Below are 21,193 nucleotides of genomic sequence, written 5' to 3' on the forward strand. Positions count from 1 at the left end.
ATGTGAATGTAATATTATGCGAAATATATCAGAGGGATCATATATGTGAGGAAATTCATGTAAGGGTTATTTCGGTAAAGGATTTAGGATTTCAGACTATAATAGATAGAGCTTAAACTGGAACTATATTCTAGCATAGAAGATGCTATCTTAGCAGTTCACACTTGTCTAGATTGTAGTTTGGAATTTTATGTAGTCAGTGAGGCTCCTTTTGTGATTGAGTAGTGTGCTCTAGGCTGTAAGCCTTCCTGTAGGTGAAGGCCCCTCATATTTTGTTTTATCTCTTCATATGGTCAGTGGATTTATATTGTGGGTCACAAATCCCACTGTGGTTCTTCATCTTTGAGTTTTTACACGTATAAATCTATGTGTTATGGTTCTCATTTATGTGATTGGCATATTGGTTGCATTACTTCTTTTAATTATGTATGTACTAGTATACTGGTTGGTGTATGCATGTTTTAATAAGGCTAAAATTAATCATTCCAGTATAACACTGATTCCCCCCCCTCTCAGTGTTATTGGATTCCAACACTATCTATAACTGGGGATAGATCCTAAACATAGTGATGAAATTGGATCCTTGGCATCACATGTTTTGAGGAGCATCATTTTTTCACTCCTTATTTTCATGCACAATCCACAATGAAAGATCACTTGCATCGCCAATCCGCAATAAATTTTTTCTCTTCTCCAAAATAAAGTATCAGTTTCATGGATTAAGTCAGTATCATATGAGATACAAGAAGTAGTGAGCTTTCAACAAATAAATCTTTTGACAAACTTTGACTACAACATGATTTTTCAATATTATCTATCCTTTATTAGGAAGACAACACTATGACCAAATCAAACATGTTAATATATGTGGAAAGATGCACTTATAACTTGAGGATGTCAGTTTATATTCATGTCGAGTCTTTGATTTTCTTTTGATTTCATAGAGGAAGCAACCAATTTTCTCTCATCATCCAAAATGAACTGTAAATTCTCATAAACATCCAAATATTTACTATTGACAATGAAAATGATGGAAATAGGGCAGACAACTGAGAGGGCGGTGAATTAGTTATCACAAAAATTCACATAGCTTAATTCACACAACATAAACTTATTCTTAGATATGATAATTAAACATGGAAGCATAGATTAGCAACACATCATGAACATGCATAACACCAAGATTTTTGATGTGGAAAACCCGGTCAAGAGAAAAAACATTGTAGGCATGAATCCACAAAAAGGGTATACTCTATTAGAAGTATTACAATGGGGAATGCACATGCATTCAAGCACACTGCCTAGTGATCACTAATCAAAACAAGAAGGCTCACTACCTACAGGGTAAAAGTATGAATATGTGTCTCACTTTAAGCTAATTCATATGATTTGATTAGAACAGTTATGGGTGGACCAATATGGCAGTCATGAGGCAACTGTGTGGCAAAGGGGTTCTAACCAGAACCCCTTTTCTATATAAGTTGCAAGAAAGGCTTTCTGCCTCATTTTGAACTAACTAGCGTAGAGTTTAGTGGTCAAGGAGAAGAAGGGGGCAAAGAAATTAGTGTTAATATATTAATGTTTTAGTTTTTTTTCATAATTTTGTATAGTTTATTAGTTTTTTAGTTTTTAATGCTTAATAATATATTATTTTAAAAAAAATTAATGCTTAATAATATATTAGTTTTAAAATTATTTAATGGTTAAAATATTTTAATTGTTAAAATCTTCTAATGGCTAAATCTTTTAATGCTTAATCATTTATAAATGTTGTAGACATATACAATTAGATGTTAAAATGTTATCCTATGACCCCTTAGCACATACTAGGACCTCTTAAGACACTTAGGAAAACTTAGTACATCCTAGGACCTTTTAAGACATCATACAACCCCTTAGTATATCCTATGAGCAACTAAGGCATGAATGACCTCTTAATACATCCTAGGACATCTTCTGACCCCTTTTAGCATCCTAGCATATATAACATAAGACCCCATACAACACCATAAGACCCCTTCAGACCCATTATGTTTGTAACACCCAATTATGACCTTTCCTTAAGACCCCTTATGACCCCTACTAGCCCCATATGACACCATAGGATCATGTAGTGTCATAAGGGGTCATATGGTGTTGTGAGGGGTCATATGGGGTCCTAAGGAGCCACGCATGTGTTAGAACACATGTGTGGCTCCTTAGGACCCCATATGACCCCTCACAACACCATATGACCCTTTAGAACAACATATGACCCGATAGGATCATATAGTGTCCTAAGGGGTCATATGGGTTCTGAAGGGGCCACACATGTGATTTAACATGTGTGACCCCATAGGACCCCGTAATGCCCCTTTTAACATCCTATTAGGTGAACATAACTCTTAGCAAACCATATGACTCGATAGGGTCATATAGTGTCCTAAGGGGTCATATGGGGTCCTAAGGGGCTACACATGTACGCTAATACATGTGTGACCCCTTAGCATCCCATATAATACCTTTTAAAGTATGAGCAGGTACAACATACCTCTTGTTGGTTCTCAAAAATGGGTTTACACTGCCACAGGGTAGAGACCAAGCTGTTTCCACCGAATACCTATGGAAAGCCACTTCCAACTGTCAATATCCTTCAGGCTTGGACCAACTGCGACAAGGATTTTTTGCAAATCCTTCTACACTTTGGGCTCTACAAAACCCAAGAGGGTAATCCCTTTATCTCTTGATCTGTGCACCACACTCATAAAATTCACTGAAAAACAACAAAACAAATTATCTCATAAAAGGGGCTTGACAGAAAGGGAGAATGCTCAAGGATGGCTAACCCTTCAATGATCCTTAATCTTAAGCTGGAGCATGCGATGGGCGGAACAACTTAGAAAATACATGAAAAATTTAGAAATGATGTTCTAATATTTAAAAGATCTTTGACAAGTCACAAATAAAATAGACAAGAAACCAAAAACCTAATGGCATCTGGTAGCAAGAACCAATGCCCTATCCATTGGGTACAAAGTCTCTGAAGCATTACTGGAATTTGATAGAAACTCATCTAATAGCTGATTTAATCTTAAATGGTACTGCCTTACAATATCGTTCCATCTACAATCTCTTACCTGAACTATGTATCAAATCTTGGTACAAGAATTATCTCTTTGTAATTTAATTCAAGCATTTTTAATTAACCCCTTGGATTAAAGCATAAAATAGAAAACTACACACATCATAACAATGCAATAAGTGAATGAAACCCTTGATCCCATTAACTCAAAAGAAAAGAAAATTATACACAAGAGACTGAAGATTTGAAAATATGTTTGTATTAACCTCATAATCTATCTTTTATCAGACAACAAACAACATTTCATTAACAAAATAACCCACTTGAGATATGAAAATGACAACTATTTCATTGTTTTTGCTCTACAAAAATGACATTATAGTTCCTTCTATTTTCCCATGACTTCCCAAAAACTACCGAAACCTAATCTTGTAGATCAAACCTACCTTACAGAGACCCTCCTCAGAATTTTTGGAACCCTAACTTATGGCCTTGATTTCCCTTTTATAGAAAACAAGAGAGAAACAAGCTTTAGGCCTAAAGACACATGTCACCAAAAGACCAAGCCAAGGAGGCTGTACACAATTATGTTACAAAATTTTCCTTATCCATATGCTGGTGCCCATGATGAGGTGGAACCAAAATCATCAGCTAATTATCAATAGAAACAAAAACACTTGAGTCATGTCGATATCACCCTGACACTTTCAGATGGACCCTAAGATGCCTAGTCCATTCAACACAATGTTTTCCTTCTTGAAAAGGAAAACAAATCCTGACAAGAAGTATAATCGTCCCTGAACTAGAGAAAAATCTCCAACCTTTATGCCCTGAATAAGAGGAAATGGAAAGAGGAGCTCAGGGGTAAATGTAATATGCTGAGAAGGTGTTGAAGCTTCCATGTCATTGCAGAGAGGATTGACTTCCACTCCTTACTCGAACAAATCCTTCTTTCAATTCCTTGCGAGCTCCTCCCTCAAACACTCTGCCAACAATTTGCAGAGTAAGAACAAAGGATATATCATGGGTGCCTTTTTCTAATAAGAAAAGGCTTTCACACCCACTCTAAAAATCCTCTAAACTTTCACAACCCCTCTAACAATGAGCAACCCCATACCAGAGAAAAAAAATTCATCCAATGTCAAAAAACATGCAACACCTCCATGCACAATTTTGTTCAAACACCATCTTCTTTACTGATGAAAAATGACTCCTAGAAAATGAAGAAGTTTGTATCCTTGTCTACCCTTTTATCACCATCCCAGTGAATTTTATAACCAAAATTCAGCTCAAAATGGTGGTGCTAATCCATGTGAAGAATCATCATCCTCATATTTTCTAGTCATATTGTCAGTTATGGATTCCAGCAATCATGCCTACACTTAGGTCACTGTAATATCCAGGCCATCACTCCATTGCCACCTGCATATGTTCACCTTGTATGAATGATTTTGTTGTTATCTTATTCCTTATTGAGTGTACAGTCTCCTGCTTCTGAATCTTTGTTGACAAGAAATCTCTGACTTCATCAGGGAATCCATGATCCGTCATATCTAAACTTGAAACTATCCCAATCCATTCACACCTCTAAGATATCATCCTTACTTGTCTAATTAGTCCTTTACCCAACAAAGACCTTCCACAAGCTCCCTCAGGGATGAGTCGACATTCAAAAACATAACACTCATCCTTGTCTATCCTAAGTCGATAAGTCTGCATCCTGCTCATCCTATCCTTCCCGCGTGGGCTACAACCAATATGTCTAATGACCCCTTTTAAATTCAGTTTGAAAGTCAGCCGTAGATCCTACCCAGCTTGGAAAGCCAAATGATCATTATTGATTGATGTGGCAATTTACCTTCCATCAGTACTTGTGGACCCATAAAAACTATGACAAATCAGTGTCATATCATCTCTTAACTCAACACTGTCAACGACCTCACTGTTAATCATCCAGGTCTACGCAAGACACATGACATCATCTCGTGATGTCACAGTCCATAATATTCTTGCAACTTCTATCCTGGGGATACAAGGGCCATGAGATATGTTTGCACTTTATGGCTTCAACACAATGCCTGTTAACCTTTTTAAAATTAAAAAACAGCCACCTTTTATCCTAGAACATAACATCACCGTCCATTTGTAACATGTTGTTAGGACCCGAAGGCAACTTAGAGGGGGGGGTGAATCAGTTGTCAATTAATTTCAACCCAAATATAACTTAATCAAACTTGATAGTTAATATCCGTAAACCAAACTTAATGTTGGTTAACGGATTAACAATTAATATTAATACGAATGAAACTTAATGCATGAAACAAGAAGAGAAACAACATCCACAAAATATAACACAAGGATTTGTATGTGGAAACCTTGTAAGGAAAAAACTACAGTGGGAAACCTTACCCACAATCAGATGATACTACTGCAGATAGTATGTGTGTACAAATTGAGTCTGCACATTCAGAAAGGCCAACCGCTTAGAGCTCACTGCTCAATCACAAGATCGGAGTCACACTGACTACAATTGGAAGATTAAATCCAATGATAATGTATAGCTCAAAGTAGCATCTTCTATGCTGGATTCAGTACCGGTTAAGCTCTGATAATCTCCTTCAAACCTTCCTTGAATCTTCAAATGATGTCTGTGTGAGTAGCTCTGCTTATATTCACATATACCAAATATCACAACCTTACCATACCATATTACATACCATATCATAATCTCACAAATGAGATCTTACATATATAACAAAACCTAGGAGCAAATGTGTAGGTTGTCTCAGTAAGAATATTACAATTAGATCAATTACAAATAAGTCAAGATGTGATGTATCATGTCAGCTCAATACAATTACAACAATAACCAAATGATTAAATCATCTCCATAACATGTCATGCGATCTAGAATAGATAATTCATTCCGGTCCATAGCCTAGACCAGTTTGCCAGTAACAACAAATATGTCAAGCCGATTAGACCAATAACCAAAATATCAAAACTAAGTGTCCAAACCATGTCTTTGACATAACCAAGTGATCTCCAGATGATAACAAGTCATCCTTAGTGTTGGTTAACAATATAACCTGCCGGTGAACCAAATATCGGTGACTGTGCATAAGTCACTAAACTTGTTGGTGAACATAACCAAAGATCTCTGTAAGGATAAGTGCTGATAACTGTTGACATCAATGACAAAACCAATGCAACACATCCATAATACCAACAATCTTCCCCTTTGGCATTGATGGCAACACAAGATGGAAAAATCATCTAAGTGCCAAAGTAGAAATGCCAAAACCCAAAAGCCAACAATCTCCAAAATAGATCAATACCAAAAATCAAAATACACATGTAGAGAGTAAAAATATCTCCCCTAATGAATAATCTCGGCAAAGGATAATGTGTTTTTCCATAGATATCTCTTCCCCTTTGACATCAAATGCCAAAGCAAATACAAATACCAGATACAACCAATTACAATAACCAACTATTATAACCAACTGCTCCCCTTGAGAAGTATCTCTCCTCCATCAAAGCCAGGAAAATTTTTCTCTATTATTTCTGTCTATTTGATGCCATGCATCAACTGTCTAAGTTTCTACCAATGAGGGTATAACCCCAAGCTTCTCTCTAAGATATTCAAAATTTTCCTTAGGCAAATGCTTAGTACAGATATCTACAGTCTGCTCTTTAGTATTCACACAAACCAATTTCACTTCTTTTGCTTCAACATTTTCATTCAGAAAATTATATTTGATAGAAACATGTTTAGTTTTGGATTGAACTACCAAATTCTTAGATATATCAATTGTTGTTGAATTATCACATTAAATGATTATAGGTTCTTTGCATTTTACCTTTATGTCCTTCAACATTTTCTTAATCCATAATACCTGAGTATAAATTAGTTGCTGCTACAACAAATTCTTATTCTACTATTGATAATGATGTACAAGTTTGTTTCTTGCTCAGCCATGAAATCAATATGCTACCAAGAAATAATGCCCCACCAGTGGTTCTCTTTCTGTCATCTTCATCTCTTACCCAATTAGCATCAGTGTATGCACATAAATCAAAATTTTCATCTTTAGGATACCATAAACCAACATTTGTTGTGCCTTGTAAATACCAAAAAATTCTTTTCACTACTAATTCATGATTTTCTTTAGGATTACTCTGAAATCTTGAAACAATACACATTGCATTCATTATATCAGGTCTTGTTTGTGTCAAATATAGTAAACCTCTAATGATAGATTTGTATCTGAGTTGAATCATCCTTCAATGATATTTTATCAGTTGTAGTCGTAGGAGTACTTACCGGTTTAGAGTTTTCCATACCAAATTTGTTCAATAGTTCCTTCAAGTACTTTGTCTGACATATGAATATACCTCTATCAATCTGTGAAATCTGCAATCCTAAAAAGAATTTTATCTCCCCAATCATAGACATTTCAAATTCTTCTTGCATCTTATTAGAAAAGTCTTTACACAATCCATCTTCTCCTCTAAAAATGATGTCATCAACAAAAACTTCAATAACCAAGATGTCTTCATTAGTCACTTTGAAATATAAGTTGTTGTCAGCATTACTTTTAGTGTAACCAAGCTTCAAAAGATATTTTCTAATCTAGCATACCAAGCTCTAGGAGCTTTCTTCAATCCATATAAAGCTTTCCTTAATCGACAAACCATATCTTTATCTTTTGTCAATGAAAATCCATCAGGTTGTTCAATGTAAAATTCTTCTTCAAGATCACCATTTAGAAATGCACATTTAACATTTAGAAATGCAAGAAATAATCTGACTACCTCAATTCTAGCTACCGATGCAAAGGTTTCATTGTAATCAATTCCCTCTTTCTGTGAATATCCTTTACACATTAATCTTTCTTTGTTTCTGATTAACTTACCATCTTCATTAAGTTTATTTCTTAATACCCATTTAATTCCAATTCCATTTTTATCTTTAGGCTAGGGAACCAATGTTCATGTATTGTTCTTTTCAATTTGTTCTAATTCATTTTCCATAGCTTTAATCCAATGTTTATCTTCACATGCCTGAATAACAAATGTTGGTTGAATTTGAAAAATTAAACATACCTCCTCATTTGCCAGTCTTCCTCTTGTCATAACTCCTTGATACTTATTCCTAATTATCTGACTTTCAGAGTGATTCAGTCTTATATACCTAGGTGTGTTCATTTCCTGCTATTCTTCAGTCATTGTGGAATTCTCTGATGATGTCGGTGTGACTGGATCTATATTTTGTGTTGGTGCATTCTGTATAGGTTCATTTATGATCATCTCAACTATCGGTTCATAATCCATAGACCTTGAATTTCCTCTAGAGTGTTCATCTATCTTCACATTTGCACTCTCAATGATTTTCTGAAATCTTTTATTAAAACATCTATATGCTTTTCTCTTAGATGAATAACCAAGAAATATAACTTCATCACTTCTAGGATCAAATTTTCAAACATACTCATCTCTCCTAATGTAACATTTGCTTCCAAATATTCTGAAGTATTTAAGAGTAGGAGTATTACCAAACCATAATTCATAAGGTGTCTTACTGGTTTCACCTTTGATGTGAACTCTATTGAAAGTGTAAACCACTATATTCACTGCTTCTCTCTAATACACATGAGGTATATTTTCTTATGATATCATCCTTTAGCTGCATCTAGACAAGTTTTTTTCTTCCTTTTCACAACTCCATTTTCCTGAGGTGTCTGGGGTGCTGATAGTTGTCTTCTAATCCCATTCACTTCACAAAATTTATTGAACTTCACAATAATTAGCATGAAATATCTATCTCCCTGTAGACTTCTTGTTCTTGCCAGACCACACAAGTCAGTATGAATTAAATCAAGAACATTATTGGATTTCTCATAAATACTTTTAAAAGTTGTTCTAACTTGCCCTCCCATTTGACATTTCTTACATACCAGATTCAAAGGTTTTACAATCTCAAGTAAATCCCTTACTACCTTAGATGAACTAATCTTTATAATGAAATCAAAATTCATATGACAGTCTTTTATGCCATAACTAGCTTTCATCAATATGTGCAATCAAGCATGTCTTTTCATTGCTATTTAAATGAAAGATATTACCTCTAGTCTGATTACCGGTTGCATTTTCCAAACCAGTTCTAATCATGATTTTGCATTTACCATTCTTGAATTGTAACTGAAATCCCTTTTCAACTAATTGACCAACACTCAAAAGATTATGCTTTAAACCTTCAACATAATAAACATTGTCAGTATTGTGCTTACCATCAAAAGATATAGAGCCTTTTCCTCTAATCACACAAGATTTGTCATCTCCAAATTTTACTAGACCTCCATTGTATTCTTGAAAAGATAATAATTTACTTTTATCACCAGTCATATGATGTGAACATCCGAAATCTATAATCCATTCATCCTTTTCTTCAATTCTAGCTGCCAGGGCCTGTTCTACCGGTGGATCAGTAGGCGATAGTTGATCTTTTGTTATTGCAACAAAAGCCTATCCATTGTCTGTCAGTTCTTTATCAGAATCATTAGTAACTCCTTCATCAACATAGTAACATGATTTGTCTCTATTCTTCTTAAATCTATATCTCTGATATTCACGGTTAGGCTTGTATGTTCTTTTAGCTTCTTCTCCTAATCTTGCATGTCTATCAGGACATCTAGATGCCATATGACCAACTTTATTGCAGTTAAAATATTTAAATGGTGTTTTACCTTCATACTTACTTCTAGTAGGACCTTTAGGCATTTTCCTTGCAAATAGTGCTTCAAGCTCTTCCATTTCTTCATTTTCCCTTCTCATATCTTCAATTTCTCTTGCATAAAGTGCTTTCCAATCAATTTTATCAGATGATGATGATGATGATGTTGCAAATGATGATGCTTTGAAGGCTAAATTTTTTTTAATTGTAGCAATAGGACCAAATTCCTCAAGCCCAAATGCTGAAAGTTTTCCAACCAAGGTATCTCTAGATATTGATGTATTAGGCATTATTCTCAACTCATTAATAGCAGTTACTTTTATTTTGTATGTCAGTGGTAATGCTCTTAAAACTTTAGAAACAATTTCATCTTCACTTAAGGAATCTCCACAATATTGTATACACAAAACAATTTCATTAACTCTTTCCATAAAAGCAAAAATTCTTTCATCTTCTTCCATTTTCAGATTCTCATACCTGACCCGGAAGCATTCTAGTTTTGTAATTTTGACAGTGGTATCTCCTTCATTCAATGTCTCCAATTTATCCCAAATATTTTTAGCAGTAGATCGGTTTGATAATCCCATGATTTGTTGATCAGACAAGGCACTCAAAAGTGCTTCTCTTGCTTTGCAATCATTCTCTTGATCCTTACTCAATGTAGGTGGATTAGGTTGACTTGGTGTAGGACTAACATAGCCATTCTGTGTAACATCCCATATGTCTTTTCTAATGCAATTCAAATTTGTCTCCATTCTGATCTTCCATATACCATAGTTAGTTCCATCAAGTTTTAGACTGTCCTTCTTGAAAAAGTTAGTTGCCATAGAATCACCTCAAGTTGTTAAACTTCTACAAAAAGAGGACTTAGCTCTGATGCCAATTGTTAGGACCCGAAGGCAACTGAGAGGGGGGGTGAATTAGTTATCAATTAATTTCAACCCAAGTATAACTTAATCAAACTTGATACTTAATACCAGTAAAGCAAACTTAATGTCGGTTAATAGATTAACAATTAATATTAATACCAGTGAAACAATGCATGAAACGGGAAGAGAAAAAAACATCCACAACACATAACACATGGATTTGTACGTGGAAACCCTATAAGGGGAAAAACCATGGTGGGAAACCTTACACAATTAGATGATACTACTACAAATAGTATGTGTGTATGAATGGAATCTGCACATGCAGAAAGGCCAACCACCTAGAGATCAATGCTCAATCACAAGATGGGAGTCAAACTGACTACAATTGGATGATTAAATCCAATGATAATGTACTGCTCAAAGTAGCATCTTCTATGTTGGATTCAGTACTAGTTAAGCTCTGATAATCCCCTTCAAACCTTCCTTAAATCTTCAAATGATGTCTACGTGAGTAGCTCTTCTTATATTCTCATATACCAAATATCACAACCTTACCATACAATATTGCATACCATATCATAATCTCACAAATGAGATCTTACATATATACCAAAACCTAGGACCAAATGTGTAGGTCGGCTCACTAAGAATATTACAATTAAATCAATTACAAATAAGTTAAGATGTGATGCATCATGTCGGCTCAATACAATTACAACAATAACCGAATGATTAAATCATCTCCATAATGTGTCGTGCGATTTGGAATAGAAAAATGTATGCCGGTCCATAGCCTAGACCAATTTGTCAGTAACAACAAATATGTCAAGCCGATTAGACCAATAACCAAAATACCAAAACTAAGTATCCAAACCATGTCTTCAACATAACCAAGTGATCTCCAAATGATAACAAGTCATCCTTAGTGCCAATGAACAATATAACTTGCTGGTGAACCAAATATCAGTGACTGTGCATAAGTCACTAAACTTGCTGGTAAACATAACCAAAGATCTCCAGAAGGATAAGTGCTGATAACTATTGACATCAATGACAAAACCAATGCAACACATCCATAATACCAACACATGTGCCAATTGATAGGCCATCAGTAAATCGATCTTTACCACCTAAGAATTGGTAATGTATGAGGTTTTGGAAAGTTACACTACCAGCTCGCCCTTTTCTATCGAACACACATGGCATCATTTCACGATGTCATGGTCTTTGTCTTCCCTACACTTTTGACCATGGGGAAGCGCAGACCGTTAGATCCATTTTGATTTTATCAACCGACCGAAACACTTAGGAATTTTGGACTTAGGAAAATTATGGGTGTGGGCATAAACATTAAAATGAGACCGACTATAGGAAAATTTCTCGTGACTTAGGAAAATCATTAGATGGACCGGTCTAACACAACTTAGCGCTTAGGAAATAAAATGGCCCCGCCAATGGTAAACAACCCTCAGCCTTAAGTGGGAAAAAGTAATGATGAAACATAAAAGGCTCAAGGTTTTTCTTCACAAGACATAGGAAAAATTGATGCACCCTAAACCCTAGACCTTGAATTTTGATACAGGACACAATAAAACTAGAATGATCAATACTTAAGCTCAAAACTCAAAATTCTTATGCAATCATTTTTAGGGCTATCAGTGGCTCTAGTTGGGACATTCATTTCACAAGAATGGGGCAAGAAACTAGAATTTTGGTGGAGTAGACCAATTTGTAGAGTAGACCAAAAAAAAATTACCTAGATAGAGCAAGTTCAACAGAAAAGAAAACTACACTACCAAAGAAAGCCTAACTAATGCTCATGGATAACAACTACTTTAACAAAAGTAGAGCCTCAAAAATTTTCCATGAATAGGCAATTGAAGAGGGAGTTATTAATCATCCCATTGGGCATAGAGTCAGAAAAATTACTCTACCCCAAGTTGCTTGTGGCTTGTAGATCAGACCAAATGTGATGGCCTAATGCCATTTGTCAATATCAACCAATGTTTCCCTATGTCTAAAATGTAGTTATGATCACATTGCATCTTGAACAATCTAAAGACATCACTGTTATATAACTATTCATTCCTCGGTATGTTAGAAAAAACCTTTATCTCAGTGCACCCTCCATTAATCTGAACCTTATCACTAGGCATTTCTTGAAATAAATAAAACCCATGCTCAATGTCTAAAATAGAAATATTATGATAACAACATTGAACAAGTTTCATGACTGCCCCATCAAGCTGAAAAGGGAAGTGAAACACTTCATACTCTGTTATGCAACTATCATCATCAAAATTGGTTTCCTCATTTGTTTTCACCTCCATAACATGTTCATCATTAAAGAATTCTTACAGACATACTATAAATTCACTACAAATATCAAAGGAAAATCTCTCATATGTTGGTCCATCCAACATAACAATTGTTTTACAAATATCTATATCTGAACAGTCAATATTTGAAAACCATTCTAATTCACTTATGTTTTCCATTGACATAGTCAGTGGTTCTTGAACAACATTGTGTACATTCAGATCACTCTATGATGAAGAAGCATCATCATTCACCTTTTCAATTAAACTATCCTCATGTACAATAAAATGTTCCAATTCTAGTTTCAAAATGTCATGTGGAGCAACAAAGAAGCAATCTTCTTCATCCATTTCATAGCCTTGGTCAATATCAATGAACTCCACACTCTTATATTCAATGTCAACATTTGTAATATCAGAAATAAAATTATGCACACATTCATTGGTCACAAACATTTCTAGATCAATTTTAAAGAAATCCTCAAAACCATCAGGACAATAGGTTTCAGCATAACCTATTTCATCTTCCTTAATCCCCCATTTTTCACATGAAGCAGACTCCTTGGACAAAGAAAATTCAATATTGATCCCTTAATTGGTTTGATGTAATTTCCTTACTATTTATTATTTTTTGAGTCCTTTCATACACAACTATTTGTAATGGAGCAATTGGTTTGTAACTATTCAAAACATATTTTTCAAGGACACACACCTCAAGCAACTTTTCATGCAAATTACTCTAGATGGATCCCAGTGGCATAGACACAAGTTGCAACCTACTCTCATTAATTGAACACACAACACCACTTTCCATCTCACAAACATTATGAGCAAAAAATGATGGCATCTCATTATCTAAATTTTTGTTATCATATATAACTGATTCCTGATAAATTAAATTCATATCATTAAAATCCTGCATACTTGCATCTTCTTCAAGCATACAACTTTCCTATTCTTCATACTCACTTTTGGATATATCTAAAACACAAGACTGCAGATGAATCTCTTGTGGGATCTCCTTCCTTGAACAACCACTGTTGTTGTCACTCGGTGAAGTGACTGACATTATCTCCATCTCTATATCAATTATATCACATAATTTCTCATTAACCTTTTCTTCATTAATATGAGGAATAACCACTATCTGGGACAAGTTCTCTTCACTCACATTTTTGTTCAAATCATAATCAATAACCAGGTTAATATGATCAACTGGGATGTAAATGATTTGACATTGATCTTGATCTTTTGGCTCATGCCTCTCTTTAACATCTAATGTCTTGGGATAGCATACCCTTGCAGATAGATAACCCTTACGAATTCCATACTTCAAGTTGTTTTCAATGTCCATTGCTATCCTATAATCATGATATGAGGTTTTGGGATCCTTCTCTCTTAGTAGATAACTCTCTTCCTCATCAAATGCAACTAAGTAAACAAATAAACATACTGCATCATTTGGTCTATAACTACTAGGAATGCCATCCATTGTTCTAGCAAACCTAAGATTTAAAACAAGAACTAGCTCATCTTCTTCCTTTTGAATACCCACGAATCTCTTCATAATAGAACTTCGACTAACTCTTTCACCAAATTGCTCCATGAATGCTACCTTTAGTTCATCCCATGAAGAGACAAAACATGCTGGTAGATAAGAAAACCAATCCCTAGAATTTTCATTCAAAGATTGAACAAACAACTTCATGAAGAGATCTTCTTGATTTATCTCAAAATCTCCCATTAATTCAAAAAACTCCTGTAGATGTAAAGTAATTCCTCTATTTCTGGTTTATTGTAACTCTAAGAAAAATTTAAAAAATAGAATGAGCATGATCTAGATATAAATGGGCATAGCAACTTATAGTTTTACCTTGTAATATTCACCAAATTGCCCTCCTATAAGGTTGTTAGAGGTAGAAAAGTTCTTGGTTTCTTTTTCTAGCACTACCTCACTTTAATTGAAGCTAACAACTACTAGTTTCATTTGTTGGGAACCTAAATTTTTATTTTCACACATTTGAGATCAAGAATGTATGAGAGACCTAACTAATAATTTGAAAGGATCCATGAGTCATTCAAATCAGTACCCAAATGCCTATTTTCATTTTGTCTTCTTTGGTCTCTAAATGGAAAGGCTTTACAAAAAGAAAAATAAGAAATATATGTTAATTATGAAGTATGAATAAATACAAATGCAAAATCAGAAGTGAAGAGCAAAATAATACATAATAAAAAATACACATCATTGAATTTATAATTTTTCACTATAAGGGATACATTCACTTTAAAGCATGAAACTCTCTCTTATTAATATCTCTATTTTGAAATACATACATACAAGAGTAAGTTTATCTAGGTGGATATTACATTACCCATATGGCTTTTAATAAGCCTTAGAATTAGAAACCAAGAGTCATATAATTAGAGGAAAAAAAATGATGACCATTAGAATTCATATAACCATTAATATCCCACTTAAATTCCAACAACTAGTGCAACATATCATATACATTCTCCTACTCGAATCCTATTGTCACATCTTAACAATGCTGAGAGAAGTCCTACAAAAATTGAACCTCTCTTGGTACTCTCTTTATCAACACATCAACTAGATTTACCTTAGTATCAATATTCTAAACTTGCAACTTTCCCCCTTCAAGCACACTCTTGATGAAATGATATCGCACCTCAATATGTTTCGTACTATTGTAAAATACAAATACTTTTCCAAGTGAATAATATTGTTGCTATTGCAAGACAAATTGGAACTATGTTGTTTGGAATATAATCACCCAATAATCGTTGCAACCATATCCTCTCTTTTTCTCCTTGAATGAGAGCAATGGATTCAGCCTCTGTAGTAGAAAATGCAACCACTTCTTCCAGTCTAGAAACCTAACTAATCGCTATGTCAAAAAAATGTAAAGACATAAGTAGGATATATATTTTTCCAAGCCTCCAACCATATGAAAAGAAATGAAACCGAAGCATCATTCGGACCAAAACACAACACAATCAAAAGGTCCTTTTAAATACCATAAAATCTACTCGATTACATACTAATGTGATTTACTCAAATTACTTATAAATCTGCTCACTACTCCCACTACATGCACAATGTTTGAGCAAGAACATACCATCACATATATTATACTTCAAACAACAAATGAATATGAAATGCCTTTCATTTCTTCTTGTTCTTCGTGTGTCTTGGGAAACATGGTAGAACACAAATGAAAGTGTTAAGTTAATGGAATGCTAAAATCTTAACATTTGTTATACCAATTCTATCCAAGACCATGTTAATATTTTTATTTTGTGACAATGTGATTTCCTTGTTCATCCTTCCTATATTATGCACATACCTAGTATCCTATTTATTGCCCCTAAGTCCGTCATTGTAAGTCTTTGAGCTAAGTGTTGCTTGAAATAATGAAAAACCTTCATGCTTGTGTTGGTTACTAACATGTCATCAACATAGAGAAATAGTAAGACAAAGTTGCCATTTTCTAACTTATTGCAGTAAATATACGGATTAGATTCATAGTATGTGAAATGATGTACAAGCATGAAGCTATCAAACTTGAGGTACCAATGCCTCAAGGCTTCCTTGAGCCCATATAGGTTTTTTTTCAACCTGGAGTAAAAATAGTCTTGTCCCTTTTTTTCAAAACCTTCAGGATTCTCTATATATTTTTTTTCAACCTGGAGTAAAAATAGTCTTGTCCCTATTTTTCAAAACCTTCAGGATTCTCTATATATAACTCCACTTAAATGTCACCATGTAGAAAGGTAGTGTTCACATCAATTTGCTCAAGTTCAAGGTCAAAGATCGATCACTACCAATCTCAAACTGCTCCAGTGGTTGTCATTTTCACAATCGATGAGAAGATCTCATTAAATTCAACTTCCTTCTACTGATCATATTATTTCACAACCAATCTAACCTAATATCTCTTCATGTCTCCCTCTTCTTCTTTCAACCTGATCAATCCTTCAATGCTCTTTGATTTGGTAGAAGCTTCAACAAATCCCAAGTATTATTGGCCATAAGGAAATCCATTTCCTCCTTCATGGTATCAATCCATTTCTCACTATGTTATTGCAAGCATCCTTGAATGTTTGAGTTTCTGGTTGATTAGAAACTAATGACTCATGATCCACAAATATTGCTAGAGGCCTACTCTACCAGGTGGACCTCCTCAATACAAGAACTTGGCTCGTTATATTACTTTGTATTGGTTGCGAATTTTACCCAGTAATATTGCCAATATTACCAATCTCAATGTTACCAACATTTCCAGAGTGAAGCATTGCTAATATTATCATTATTTTGTGCAATAGAACTCCTATATATACCCTACAACTCAAAATTGTTATTGTTGTCTACATTATACACCCCAAACTATGTATTATTATTATATATTTTGATACAACAATAACCAGTAAAAACCCACAAAGGAGTCAACCAACTTATGCAACAAGAGCCACGTCATGAAATCAATAAGAAAACACAACAAATTCACATAAACAGATCATAGTAAAGCCTTATAACTTCCAGTAATCATCCCTCCATCATCATATTATTATCAAAGAGCATCCAGTAACTAACCAGTTACATGCAGGCTTCAAGCTAGATATAATTCAATCGGGATTTTAAGAATCAACTGGATCACAATATGCAAATCTCAATCCTTTTTCTCAATTCTGCTTCCTCTACCCCTACAAATGATTACATAACATCATATTTATACCCACTGGAACATATCTAGGTCCACCTCATAAGATTACATTCATCAATGCAGGAAAATGAAACGTGTAATTAGGTCGTCCCTAAAACTTAGACAAATCTTTTTGAAAAATAACAACCAAGTGATGCAATTCAGTAGGAAGGTCAGTCACACACCAAAAAACATTGGACAAGACCCAAGATGGATGCACATGCCAATAATTGCACTGGTAATTAAGAAAAACCAACCGGTAAGCACAAGAACTATCTTGGAACCCAGAAACAGCCAACCAAAAGCAATAATTGACCGAAAAAGAACCCAAATGAACTAGAAATCTGGAATCAAACACATGAAACCGTCAGGAAACCAAAAATAGGATCTGCCACAAAGAAAAAGTAACTATAGGTGTCAACCGGCAAGAACACAAAAAACTAAGAAAACTGCACAAAAAACTAAGAAAACTGCACAAAGAACAAAATAATAATAAAATGGAAAGGAAATATTTTTGGTTGATGCAAGATTGCTCATTGACTCGGGATGCTCCTGCATCATCTTTCCTGCATATTAACTTCACCAAAAGTGGCATTTTGTGCCTGCGTATCAACATAAGTGGTATTTTATGCCTGCATATCAACATCACCAAACAAGGTATGCTCTGCCCGTGAATTACTATTGGCATAACCCTTGAATTAGTGTATCAATATTAAAGTGGACACAATACAATTCAATGAATAAAGATATTTATGTATTAAATTAATTTATATTTATTCTCTAAAAATATTTGTTGTAGTTGCATTTCGAAATCTAGAATTGGTATCAAGGTAGGTTTGTTAGGTCATCTAGTTTCAAGAATTTGGAGAAGAATTGAATAATATTGTAGGAAATTTGACAATTTTTTGTTAGTAAAGTAAATAGATCATGGGCATAGAAAATAAGACTAGGTTAGAATTTTATAAAAGTTTGAGGTGAAATTCATGGCTCGAGACATGCCTATGGATGCTAAGATTAGGGGAGAATTAAAGTTACAAAATATCGTGTAAAGTGTCTAAATTTATTGCTACCATAAAGGGCCATAGTCTCACTGATTATCAGCTCAAGGAAAGTAAACCATAGGAGAATATTATAAGAAATTTGTTATAAAAATTAAGTTGTAGCCTTTGAATATCGATGTTGTAAAGGAAGATTGCAGGTTTAATTTAAATCTGACCATTTTTTTAACATTACAAAACTCAAGGGAGAGCATAGATTGCATGTTGCTATGCAAAATAAAAATTGGTGCTCACAATATTTCAAAGAAAGAAAACTGATTGTTTGAAATAGATGTAGCAGATTGATACAAGTCAGCATCAATCGATTAAGATTGCAAAGTAAAAAGTTCTTGTCAAAATAAAAAATAGAGATTGAAGGTTACTGAGTTGTTGAAGATTGTTTCAAGGAGATTATAGGAGGAATTGCAATTTTTTAAAAGTTAGAGTTTAAATTATTTATTTCAATGGGAAATTTAGGTAAAAGAGTCAAGAAATGGGTGAGAAGGAAATGGATTGATGAAAATTAAAATGAAAAATGAAGAATCAAAGAAATTTAAAAAGAAAAATGGAAAAATGAAATCAAAATTAAATTTGTTTGATGAAGCTAAAGAGAAGAATAAATATCTAAATCAGTTAAACTTGTTGGCAAAACAAAACGATAGTTTAAGGTTGAAGTTGTCAGTATGTGATGCCTCATATGATACAAGTTATTTGTGACCTTCAATTGATATGGATAATGTATCAAATGTTTGTCCAAGTGGACAAGGTCCAGATGAAGGTAAGGATATGTGCAAGTCTCAAAAATTTGTAGGTACAAGTTGTGATGTTAATAATTGTTCTAAAAATAATATTGGTTTGAAGATCATATAAAATATGAGATATAAAGGAAAAGCTTTGAGAAAACATGGGCATAAAATAAGAGATCTCACTCAACTAATTATGAGGTCAAAGAATTAAGTTCTTAGATATGGTAACAAAGATAAATGTAATGTTGTCAAGGTTACAAGCTCATACAAATCAGCTTAAAGAATGCAATGTTCAAATTGTCATGGAGAAGGACATAGAGAAGACAAGTCTCAAGATCTCTAACCTTGATCAATTTATGAGTTGAAAAATCACTCAAAAAAATCATGTTGGAACAAAAAGTGGAATAGATAATTTCTAAAATATTATTTATAGATAGATTATATATAAATTTGTGGTTCGTAGATCTAATTGGGAAAAAGGTTATACACATGCTCAGGAGGTCATATAAGCCTAAGTGTTGTGTGTAAAAGGAGATAGTGCTCAAACAAAGTTTAAATGTTTGAGTCAAATGACAACTTGTTATTATTATGACATTGAAAAGTGTCATGTAATTTGGAGGACTATGAGTCTTTTTTATGTTAGACAAACAAATGGAAAGCCTTGTTATCAGAGAGAGATGAGTAAATGGGTTCTTGACTTTTATGAGAAATGTATTATGTGGGTTTGTAGATGGAATTATTTCTCAATGAGTTGAAAAGGTTTGGTATTTTCCACATTGAGTTATCTTGTACTAACAAGGTTACTTCAAACTACAAAGATCCAATTTGTAAAACTTGAGATCATCTTGTGAGTCTTCTCAGCATCAAGGAGGAGTATGTTGGTATTGATGCATCACATGTATTATGTGTGACTAATGATATTATTAAGATTGTTAATAGAGAATTTTTAAAGTAAATGTGGGTTATATATTTGTGGATGCTAAATGTATGAAATAAAGTGTTCCAATTTCTTCTCTATTTTTTAGAGAATGAAATCTTTATAGAATATATTATCAATACTAATTTGTATGGAGTAGAGGAAAGACCTCTTGATTGAAGCAGTTGTAATTCTATTAAATGAATACAAAATTGTGTGCCAAATTGATTTGTACTTATTCTATATATTTATTTGTTGCAATTGTGTTTCCAAATATACATATTTGTAGTTTTCTATTATTGTTGAGTGTATGTAATGTCCTCTTCCAATTTTTATCGTTAAATTATAATTATAAAAAATAATGGTTAGGGTTACTTTTAACTAAGGTTTATGATGCTTCTTACTATGAAGATTGACATATTTAAACATAATTGTTATGCTTCAATTCAATTATTGAAACTAATGAGCATTTAGCTTTCATAATACATTTGATAGCTATTACATTTAAGCCCCAATCCCTACCTTTAACCGAATCCTCAACCTTCAAAATTAAGGAGGATAACCATGCTAGGGTGCTAGAAAGAATCCTTCACAAATAGTGCCTTTTTATGATGTAACACATGCCCATTCCATCATAGGTCTTATCTATTTCCCTTGTATGACGTAGCATAGTCCATTCCACCAAAGCACTATCTTCTAAGGTATTAATACCATCTCTTCTTAATATTCCCACATTTAATCTTTATTAAGGACCATAAAAAATATTAAAGATTAAGCTAACAT

Source organism: Cryptomeria japonica, chromosome 5 (genome assembly GCF_030272615.1).
Source record: "Cryptomeria japonica chromosome 5, Sugi_1.0, whole genome shotgun sequence".
NCBI lineage: Eukaryota > Viridiplantae > Streptophyta > Pinopsida > Cupressales > Cupressaceae > Cryptomeria > Cryptomeria japonica.